The sequence below is a fragment of the Schistocerca serialis genome, chromosome 4, assembly GCF_023864345.2.
Source record: "Schistocerca serialis cubense isolate TAMUIC-IGC-003099 chromosome 4, iqSchSeri2.2, whole genome shotgun sequence".
Lineage (NCBI taxonomy): Eukaryota > Metazoa > Arthropoda > Insecta > Orthoptera > Acrididae > Schistocerca > Schistocerca serialis.
Window position 1 is genome coordinate 226,749,648 of NC_064641.1, and position 12,016 is coordinate 226,761,663.

The window sequence follows — 12,016 nt, forward strand, 5'->3', positions numbered from 1 at the left end:
GAAACAGAGCCCGGAAAACGGCTACCACATTATGATAGTTGATGAAATGTGTGATTTCACAACGTCGAAAAGGACCAGTTAACCCAAATCACGTTGCTACATTAAAAAACAATTTATATTACATCCTCTGTGGTAAAGTCTCAATCAGACCCAGTAACCTTTTTAAAGAACACAGTGAACTAATCGCATATAAATCTCTATCTCCATTCCCCCCTGCGGATTCGGGGGTTAGAATAGGCCCGCGGTATTCCTGCCTGTCGTAAGAGGCGACTAAAAGGAGTCTCAAATGTTTCGGCCTTATGTGATGGTCCCCTCTCGGGTTTGACCTCCATCTTTCTAATTGTTCCGAAGAGCGAGCCAATTAGGGAAGGGCGCCTTATATGGTGCACTGTATCTGTCGTGCATTGAGACCTTTAGCCGGCTTTCTCGTCGTTGCAATGGTGTCCAGCACGTTTTCCATCTCTTGGGCGAGGATACGTCCATGGGTGCGATTTCCACGCTGCACTGTGCAGTGTTGTTTTTCGCTGCGACGACGACCTCATACATTTTTGCACCTAAGATCCAGCACGGTAGCCAATCCGTTGTGGTGGGGCCGCCATGTACCCTGTTGGTTGTAGCCCCCTGACAACACAGGGATCGCTCTACTGATGCCTGCGCCGTTTACTCCCCATGTATGCCAAGGAGTAGATGCCCATCTCCCTGGGGCATCAGGACTCCTGGCAATGGCCATCCTGCCAGGTGGCCCTTGCTGTTGCTGGGTGGCGCCCATGGGGAGGGCCCTTGGTCGGAGTAGGTGGCATCAGGGTGGATGACACGCAATGAAGCGTGGCACATCATCTCTTGCTGGTGGCCAGCCACCAGCAGTTTCTAAGCGTTCGAGGGCTCATTTTAAAGGTAATATTTATGACCCCAAATCGTTCCCATCCTTGGCCACACCATGGGAGGAACGAAAGGCAATGAATGACAGTGACACGTATTCGCTCCGGTATCTCGTCTGTACCAGAGCTGATGGGGAATTCTTTGTCTCCGTGAAGCCTCAGTTCTTTGTAGAGCATTTAGAGGACAAGTTTGGGGAGGTGGAGGGCTTGTCCAAAATGCGCTCTGGATCAATTTTGATAAAAACGGCATCGTCCGCCCAGTCACGCAGGTTACTTGCTTGTGACAAGTTGGAGGATGTTAACGTTGCCATCACACCACATAAGAGTTTAAATATGGTCCAGGGTGTTATTTTCCATAGGGACCTACTTTTGCAGTCTGATGACGAGCTGCGCGCCAACTTAGAGCATGGAGGTGTTCATTTTGTCCGGCGCGTTCATCGGGGTCCGAGGGACAATCAGGTTGTCCTTCGAGGGTGATACATTACCGGAGAAGGTCAAGGTGATGGTCTTCCGTTGTGACGTCAAGCCCTATATCCCTCCCCCGATGCGGTGCTTTAAGTGCTGGAAGTTCGGCCATATGTCTTCCCGCTGCACTTCCAGCCTCACATGTCGAGATTGCGGACGCCCATCTCATCCCGATACTCCATGTGCTCCGCCTCCCATTTGTGTCAACTGTGGAGAGCCTCATTCACCTTGCTCGCCAGACTGCAGGATCTTACAGAAAGAACGCAAAATCATGGAATATAAGACCCTGGCCCGACTGACTTACACTGAGGCTAAGCGGAAAATTGAACGGCTACATCCCATGCGCATGATGGCATCTTATGCCTCAACTGTCACTCCTGCTCCAGCTCCTTTAGCTGCACCACAAACAGTCAGCTTTCAGAGTCAGAGGACCTCACCTGCCCCCTTGACGACGGAGGCCCCGTTCCCTCGCTGTTGCTCCCACACCATCTACCCACTAAACCACCGGGGACACCAGTCCCCACTTCTAAGCCGGAGAAGCGTAAGTCTTCTTCGGCTTCTCTCGCTCGGAAGGGATCCCTTGGGTCACTCCCTTCCCAGGTTCCTACCAGCGGCACAGCAGACACCAACCAGTGGCTGAAGAAGCCACAGGTCGCTGGTCGTCGAGCTTCGCGATCATCTTCGGTCCCGGAGACTGAATCCAATAAGCCCTCTCAACAACGACAACCAAAGGAACAGCGAGAGAAAACGACATTGAAGACCCGTAAGACCAAGACACCTGCGGTGGCACCTACTCCACCGCTACCTACAAGCTCTTCGTCTGAGGATGCGGTGGAGATTCTTGCGTCCGCTGAGGACCTCGATCTCGCCGGTCCCTCAGACGCAATGGATAGCACTTGCACGGGTGCTCCATCGGAGGCAGCAGGTGACCCAGAGGTGTAATCCGCCTTCCCAGTCCCGTCACACCTTTCTCAGCCATGGACAATTACATCCTGCAGTGGAACTGCAGCGGTTTCTTCCACCATCTAGCTGAGCTCCGACAATTTATCAGCCTTCACCCTTTCTTCTGCATTGCTCTTCAGGAAACTTGGTTTCCAGCAATGCGAACCCCTGCCCTCCGTGGCTATCGGGGTTATTATAAGAACCGGGCAGCTTATGAAAGGGTGTCTGGTGGCGTCTGCATATATGTCCTTAACTCTCTTCACAGCGAGTCTATCCCTCTACAAACAGCTTTAGAGGCTGTCGCTGTTCGGGTGTGGACGCCACAGGCTGTTACAGTCTGCAGTCTTTACCTTCCACCAGATGGTGATGTCGCGCAGCATGTCCTGGCTGCGCTGATAGCCCAATTGCCGCCACCTTTCTTATTACTGGGCGACTTCAGCGCCCATAACCCTCTGTGGGGTGGGTCAGTGGCGACAGGTCGAGGCGCCACCATTGAGCATTTATTGGCACAGCTCGATCTTTCGCTGTTAAATTATGGTTCCTTCACACACTTCAGTGTGGCGCATGGCACGTACTCCGCCATTGACCTTTCGATCTGCAGCCCTAGCCTCTTACCATCTGTCCAATGGAGAGTGCATGACGACCTGTGTGGTAGTGACCACTTTCCGATCTTTCTGTCACTGCCACAGCGTCAGTCTTCTGGGCGCCCTTGCAGGTGGGCAATGAATAAGGCTGACTGGGACTTGTTTTCCTCCATTGCCGCTATTGAGCCTCTCTCTAATGATGGCATTGATTGATGCGGTGGTTCAATCGGTCACCACGGGCATCGTTACTGCCGCCGAATCTTCCATTCCCAGTTCTTCTGGGTCCCCTCGGCGGCGGACTGTGCCTTGGTGGTCGCCTGAGATCGCTGAAGCGATTAAAGATCGCCGGCGGGCGCTCCAGCGTCACAAGCGACATCCCTGCATTGAACACCTCATTACCTTCAAACGTCTGCGTGCGCGGGCCCGCCGCCTTATCCGCCAAAGCAAGCAGGAGTGCTGGGAGCGGTATGTGTCCACCATTGGCCTCCATGTCTCTCCATCGCAGGTCTGGGCCAAGATCCGACGCCTCTATGGCTATCGGACCCCTGTCAGCGACCCTGCGCTCTCACTGAATGGAGCAGTTTGTACAGACGCCGACGAAATTGCCAACCGCTTGGCAGAGCATTTTGCTCTGAGTTCAGCTTCTTCCTATTACCCCCTGGCCTTCCGCTCCATTAAAGAGCGGATGGAACGTCGGAGCCTTTCTTTTCGCACCCACCATTCTGAATCCTACAATGCTCCATTCAGTGAGTGGGAATTTCACAGTGCCCTTGCCGCTTGCCCTAATACCGCGCCTGGGCCAGATCGCATCCACTGTCAGATGCTGAAACACCTTTCAGTGGACTGCAAGCGACGCCTCCTCGACCTTTACAACCGTCTCTGGGTCGAGGGTGAGTTTCCGTCGCAATGGCGGGAAAGCATTGTCATCCCCGTTTTGAAACCGGGCAGGAGCCCTTTGGAGGTGGACAGCTACCGCCCCATTAGCCTCACCAACGTTCTTTGCAAGCTTCTCGAACGGATGGTGAGCCGGCGCTTGAATTGGGTACTGGAGTCTCGGGGCCTTCTGGCTCCGTCTCAGGGTGGGTTCCGTAAAGGCCGCTCCGCCACCGACAATCTGGTGAGTCTGGAGTCGGCCATCCGTACTGCCTTTGCCCGCCGTCAGCACCTGGTCGCTGTCTTTTTCGACATGCGGAAGGCGTACGATACGACATGGCGTCATCACATACTTTCTACGCTTCATGGATGGTGTCTTCGGGGCCCTCTGCCGCTCTTTATCCGAAATTTTCTGTCGTATCGTACCTTCCGCGTGCAAGTCGCGGCCTCCCATAGTTCCTCACGAGTCCGGGAGAACGGGGTACCACAGGGATCTGTCCTCAGTGTCTGCCTGTTTTTAATCGCAATAAACGGGCTCGCTGCGGCGGTGGGAAATTCTGTCTCCGCTTCCCTGTATGCTGACGACTTCTGCCTTTACTACCGCTCTACTGGCATTGCAGCTGTTGAACGTCAGGTACAGGGCGCTATCCGCAAGGCGCAGTCTTGGGCTGTAGCGCATGGTTTTCAGTTTTCGGCTGCCAAGACCCGCGTTATGCATTTCTGCCGGCGCCGAACAGTCCATCCTGAGCCGCGGCTTTATCTTGCCGACGAACTCCTTGCTGTGGTGGAGACCCACAGGTTTTTGGGTGTAGTTTTTGATGCCCAGCTGACTTGGCTGCCTCATATTCGGCAGCTTAAACAGGCGTGTTGACGGCATCTAAATGCTCTGAGATGCTTGAGCCACACCCGCTGGGGCGTTGACCGATCTACCCTGTTACGGTTCTACCAGGCGTTAATCCAGTCCCGTCTGGATTATGGGAGCCTGGCTTATGGCTCAGCATCCCCATCTGCGCTGCGGGTACTGAACCCAATCCTACACAGCGGAATACGCCTTGCCACTAGTGCTTTCCGGACCAGCCCAGTGGACAGCATACTTGCGGAGGCAGGTGTCCCTCCATTGCGGTTCAGGCGCCAAAATTTACTGGCCGCTTATGCTGCCCATGTTTTTAGCTTGCCCGGGCAACCAAACTATCGTCTCCTGTTCCCGCGATCGGTCGTCCATCTGCCAGAACGTCGGCCCCGGTCTGGTTGTACGATCGCAGTCCGCGTCAAAGAACTTCTCTCCGGGCTTAGGGTTTTCACTGTTCCACCTCCTTTTGGGCCACTTTGCGTACACCTCCATGGTGTGTTCCTCACCCTTGCCTTGGCACAGGGCCCGAAGGACTCGGTCCCTCCAGAGGCCTTCCGCCGCCGCTTTTATTCCATCCTGGCCACGTATCAGGGCTCTGACGTTGTTTACACTGACGGTTCGATGGTTGCTGGTCGTGTCGATTATGCGCTAACTCTAGGGGACCATTCCGAACAACGTTCCTTGCAGCGTTTACACTGCTGAGCTGGTCGCCATCTTTCGAGCCCTAGAGTATATCCGCTCCTGCTCAGGTGAGTCCTTCGTGATCTGTAGCGATTCCCTGAGCGGTTTACGAGCTCTCGACCAGTATTTCCCTCGTTCTCGTCTGGTGATGGCTATCCAGGGGTTCCTGCATACTCTTGCCCGTTGCGGCCGCTCTGTGGTCTTTGTGTGGACCCCCGGTCATGTCGGTATCCCGGGCAATGAACATGTTGACCGCCTTGCGAAAGAGGCCACCAGGCAACCATCTCTGGATGTTGGCCTCCCAGAGACTGATTTGCGAGCGGTCCTCCGCCGAAAAGTTTTTGCGCTTTGGGACGCTGAATGGCGCGATCGGATCACGCCCAATAAACTCCGTGCCATTAAGGAGACGACGACTGTGTGGCGGTCATCCATGCGAGCCAACCGCAGGGACTCAGTCGTCCTTTGTCGGCTCCGCATTGGCCACTCCCGGCTGACACACAGTTACTTACTGCGTCGGGAAGACCCTCCTCTGTGTCGCTGCGGGGCGGCTTTGGCAGTGGACCACATTTTGTTGGCCTGCCCCCTTTTAGCTGTGGTCAGGCGGACATTTGCGCTGCCTGATACGCTCCCTGCCCTTTTAACTGATGACCCTGCTATGGCTGGCTTAGTTTTACGTTTTATTCGGGCAGGGGGTTTTTATCATTTAATATGAGTGTTCATGTTTTATTTTATTGTTTTGTGTTGATTCTGGCCTGTGGCCTACGGTTTTAAACTGAGTTTTTAATGTGTTCTCGGTGGTTGGCTTTTCCCTTTTTATTCTATGGTCGGCCAACCACTGCCACACTCCGTGTGATTTTAATTTGTTATGTCTGTTCTTTGTCTGAGTTTTTCTTGTCCTGTGTTGTCTGTTGTCTCTATTATCCGGTTTTTACTCTGTGTGGTAGTTTTTAAGTTTTGGAACAAGGGACCGATGACCGTTGCAGTCTGGTCCCTTTAATCCACAAACCAACCAATCTATCTCCATTATTGCGTCTCTTCATAGACGAAATCAAAATAACGTAAAACTTAAACCGAAACAGTGGCCTCTATTAAATTTTCTGCTGTGATTGTAAGGCTAGCTACATCGAACAAGCAGAAAAGAAGGAACACGCAAAATAAATCCGCCTTCGCAGTTCACCTTATACAAGAGAATTACACTGTGCACACTATCAAAAACAACTTCTTCATACAATGAATAAGGGATACTTTATGGAAATTTTTTAAAAAATAAAAAATCCAAAAGAAAATGCGCACGTAAAAGTACCTGTTTCTTGGACATCTGTCGCCCCGTGATAGATAGCTTCTTCAGAGTTACTTCGCAAATTCGCAACCGTGTCAAGGTGTTTTACATATGCTCTGTAAAAAGTCCACGACGCACCCAAGCTATGCTGACATCCAATCTATGATAAAACAGAACTATACCAACAGCCACTGCAGTTACCTGTAAGTGGACCTTTGCACACTAAAAATACATACCAGCATTTGAATTGGATGCTCCGTCCACTGCAGCTATGTTGCACATGTATTAAAAAGCTATTTTATCGTCTTACTTATACAATATGCAAATTCGAATGTGCCAGAACAAAAGTTTCTATAAATCCAACAATAGTTGTAAGGTAATGAATTATAGTCTTGAGATGACAAAAAAATCACTGCAGCATTATACAAGAAAGATTTTAAATCTACTAGGCCTGTACTTATAACTTTTGGATATTACTTAGTCAGAGTAATTTCTATAGTCCGTGCATAAACATATGTAAGCATTATTTTTCCATTGTCAGTCATATACATGTATAAATCTATAATAAGTACGGCAGATTAAGATCTACTTCAGAATGGCTCAACGAAAAAGTTGAAATCAGTAGTGGACTCAACAAGGCTGTACAGAGCAACTGGAGCTCCCTTTTCGTTAACTATACGTTACCTACAACTCATCTTCAAAGTCCTTTGCCATCTCTAACAATTACTATGTCATAGGCAGACTTAAAGATTATTTCTTCTCCTTGAACTTCAAATTGTTTTCAAATTTCTTCACAGCTTGCGCAGTGAACAGACTGAATAACTTTGGGGATAAGTTACAACCTTGCCTCACTCCCTTCTCAACCACAGCTTCCGTTTCACGTCCTTAGATTATTATAGTTGCAGTATGGTTCCTGTACAAGTTGTAAATAATCTTTCGCTCTCCGTGTTTTGTCCATGCTACCTTCAAAATTCCAAAGACAGTTCTGCATCTAACATTATAATTAGCTTGCTTTAAATCTGCAAATGCCACAAACGTACATTTACCTTTCTTCATCCTATCTTCTTCGACAAGTCGTAAGGTCAGTACTTTCCTCGTGTTCCTGCATTTCTCCGGAACCCAAACCTATTTTCCAAGAGATCGGCTTATACCAAATTTTTCCACTTTGTCTACCTTGACTTATAAAACTGATGATTCGGTAGTATTCGCACCAGTCGGCACATGCCTTCTTTGGAACTGGAATTATTTTATTTTTCCTGAAGTCGGAGGACATTCGCCTGCCTCATAAATCTAGCTTACCACGTAGAATAATTTTGTCTTGGCTGGATTTATCAAGGATTTCAGTAATTCTGAGGAATGTTGTCTACTCCAATAGTCTTGCTTCCACTTTGATTTTTCATTGCGGTGGCAGATTCTTCCCACATTTCATTCCTATCGTCTCATCTTCACCTGTTTCTTCTCTTGTTACTATAATATCCTCTTTAAGTTCTTTTCCCTTGCATAGCCCATGTAAGTGTTTCTTTCCGTCTTCAACTTTCCCTTATTTCCCTTGTGCTAGCTTGCCTTTTGATTTCTTGATATTCATATAGGTGGTTCTCCTTTATTCAAAGGTATCGTTAATCCTCCTATAGGCGGTATCTGTATTCTCCTAGTTATACATGCTTCTACGGCCTTGGATTTGTCCTCTATCTGTTCCAGTCTAGTCATTTTGCACTTTGTCAGTCTCATTTTTTAGATGTCTGTATTCCCTTTTGCGTGCTTCTTTTGCTGCCTTTTTCATATGTTTTCATTTCGTCAGTTACATTGAATGCCTTTTGCGGGATCGGAGGATTTCTAGTAGGCTTATTCATTGTACCTGTGTGACCTTTTGCTTCTTTTCCTATTTAATCTCTCGAAGCTACACATTGGTCTTCTGTTGTATTATTTTCCCTCCTTTCAGTGCAATGTTGCCTTGTATCCCCTCCGTAACTCCGAACAACGTCGGGTTTCTTCAGTTTACCCAGCTCCCATCTCCTTAATAGCCTGTCGTTTTGCAATTATTCTTCTTTAATACGCAGTTAAATCTGTTAACACATAGAACTCGAATATTATTGAAAAACATATCGCGATAGATATACTGTAAACCGCAACTGGTTTGATTGTAATGAAATGAATTCAGACAACCCAATACGTACGTCATTCCGTCCTGTATGTTGCTAGTTCCACAATCATTTACACTGAAGCGCCAAAGAAACTGATATACACCATGTGATCAAAAGTATCAGGACGTCTGGCTGAAAATGACTTAAAAGTTCGTAACGCCCTCCATCGGTAATGCTGGAATTCAATATGGTGTTGGCCCACTCTTGGCCTTGATGACAGCTTCCACTATCGCAGGCGTGCGTTCACTCAAGTTCTGGAAGGTTTCTGGGGGAATGGCAGCCCATTCTTTACGGAGTGCGAGGCCTGGCACGAAGTCGGCATTCCTAAACATCCCAAAGATGTTCTATAGGATTCAGGACTGGACTCTGTGCAGGCCAGTCCATTACAGGGATGTTATTGTCGTGTAATCGCTCAGCTACAGGCCATACATCATGAACAGGTGCTCGATCGTGTTGAAAGATGCAATCGCCATCCCCGAATTGCCCTTCAACAGTGGGAAGCAAGAAGGTGCTTAAAACATCAATGAAGGCCTGTGCTGTGAGAGGGCCACGCAAAAGAACTAGGGGTGCAAGCCCCCTCCATGAAAAACACGACCACACCATAACACCACCGCCTCCGAATTTTATTATGGCACTACACACGCTGGCAGATGACATTCACCGGGCATTCGCCATACCCACATCTTGCCACCGGACCGCCACATTTTTTACCATGATTAGTCCACACAACGTTTTTCCACTGTTCAATCGTCCAATGTTTACGCTCCTTACACCAAGCGAGGCGTCGTTCGGCATTTACCGGCGTGATGTGTGGCTTATGAGCAGCCGCTCGACCATGAAAATCAAGCTTTCTCACCTCCCCCCTAACTGTCATAGTACTTGCAGTGGATCCTGATGATGCAGTTTGGAATTCCTGTGTGATGGTCTGGATAGTTGTCTGCCTATTACACATTACGACCCTCTTCAACTGTCAGCGGTCTCTGTCAGTCAACAGACAGGGTCGCTATGTACGCCTTTGTGCTGTACGCGTCCCTTCACGTTTCCACTTCACTATCACATCGGAAACGGTGGACCTAGGGATGTGTAGGAGTGTGGAAATCTCGCGTACAGACGTATGACACAAGTGACACCCAATCACCTGACCACGTTCAAAGTCCGTGAGTTCCGCGGAGCACCCCATTCTGCTCTCTCACGATGTCGAATGACTACTGACGTCGCTGATATGGAGTACCTGGCAGTGGGTGGCAGCACAATGCACCTAATGTAAAAATAGTTGGTTTTTGGGGGTGTCCCGATATTTTTGATCACGTAGTGTAGGCATGTGTATTCAAATACAGAGATACGTAAACAGGCAGAATACGGCGTTGCGGTCAGCAACACCTACATAAAACAAGTGTCTGGCGCAGTTACATTGGTTGCTGCTGCTACAATGGCAGGTCATCAAGATTTAAGTGAGTTTGAACAGGTGTTACAGTCTGCATACGAGCGATGGGACACAGCATCTCCGAGATAGCGATGAAGTGCACATTTTCCTGTACGACCATGTCACGATTGTACCGTGAATATAAGAAATCTGGTGAAACATCGAATCTCCGACGTCGCTGCGGTAGGAAAAAGATCTTGCAAGAACGGGACCAACGACGACTGTAGTGAATCGTTCAAAGTGACAGAAGTGCAACCTTTCCGCAGATTGCTGCATATTTCAATGTTGGGCCATCAACAAGTGTCAGCCTGCGAACCATTCAACGAAACATCATCAATATGGGCTTTTGAAGCTGAAGACCGACTCTAGTACCCTTGATGACTGTACGACTCAAAGCTTCACGCCTCGCCTGGGCCCGTCAACACCGACATTGGACTGGTGATGACTGGAAACATGTTACTTGGTCGGACGAGTCTCGTTTCAAATTGTATCGAGCGGATGGACGTGTACTGGTATGGGGACAACCTCATGAATCCATGGACCCTGCATGTCAGCAGGGGATTGTTCAAGCTGGTGGAGGCTCTGTAATGGTGTGGGGCGTGTGCAGTTGGAGTGATATGGGACTGACTAGATACGATTCTGACAGGTGACACGTAGGTAAGCATTCTGTATGATCAGCTGCATCCATTCATGTCCATTGTGCATTCTGACGGACTTTGGATGTGTGGGGTGTTGCATTGTCCTGCTGGAATTGACAGACTTGCTACAGAGTGGCTCCAGGAACACTGAGTTTAAACACTTTCGCTGGCCACTAAACGTCCCCGACATGAACGTTATTGAGCATACCTGGGATGCCTTGCAACGTGCTGTTCAGAAGAGATCTTCATCCCATCGTACTCTTACGGATTTATGGCCAGCCCTGCAGGATTCATGGTGTCAATTCCCTTCAGCACTAATTCAGACATTAGCCGAGTCCATGCCATGTCGTGTTGCGGCACTTCTGCATACTCGCGGGAGTCCTACGCGATATTAGGCAAGTGTACCAGTTTTTTTGGCTGTTCAGTGAATTAACTGTGGTTCATTAGTTATCATAACAACACAGTAATTTTGCTAACAGAAAAACTGAGTAGATGATATAGAAGACGTGTACCTAATGCTGGCATATTAAACACTTCGAAACGCAACACTTGAAATTTATATTTACATTACGTCATGATAGGTTGTCAACAATTTATTGCTTTTACGCTACAGAAGAGAACGATGATAATCATATGTGAAATAAATATCAACGAAAGTAAGTAATATGAAGTATAGTTAAAATGCAGAGAACATTTTAAAATACTGCAAATTTAGTGCTCTTTGGAATATTTGGCCACATGAGGAGGAAATACTTAGCAGACAAGCACCACTCAAGAAGTTCGGTGAAGTGCTCAGTGATAAATAAGCAGTGTATACTTTCCGTCAACGACATATTTTACCCTGGGGTCTGGTGTACTGGTGATTCTGTACCTATGTGTGTGCGGGTGGTTTTTTTTTTATTAAAGTCTTCAATCTGAATCTAAATAACAGACAGGCAGTATCACAATCAAGAGTGAATACAGACTCAGCTAAAAGAATGCCATTCGAAGCGAAAACGTTCCAGTAAACATGGGTCTGAAATTGAGTCGTTCACAAGATAATGGCGATGTGTGGGTAAGAGCCGCTACTGACTCAGTTTGAAATGTTGTCGCAGGTAGTACTGATGATCTATTTGAAATACGAACATTTCGATTAATTCCCTGCGAAATTGGGCTCAAATTTCACCAGGTTCTACCTTAACAAGAAATAAAATAGTGCTTCGGCGCGTTACGTGTCACTGCGTACTCGTACCTGTAAAATGTGTCCCAGTGTCGTCCACGCC

General features: G+C 48.4%; 1 protein-coding gene across 2 annotated transcripts in view; it reads left to right on the plus strand.

Annotated features, from left to right (window-relative positions):
* LOC126473377 (MOB kinase activator-like 2) overlaps positions 1-12,016 on the plus strand; it is a 528,601-nt gene that overhangs the window by 218,985 nt on the left and 297,600 nt on the right. The window lies entirely within an intron of this gene.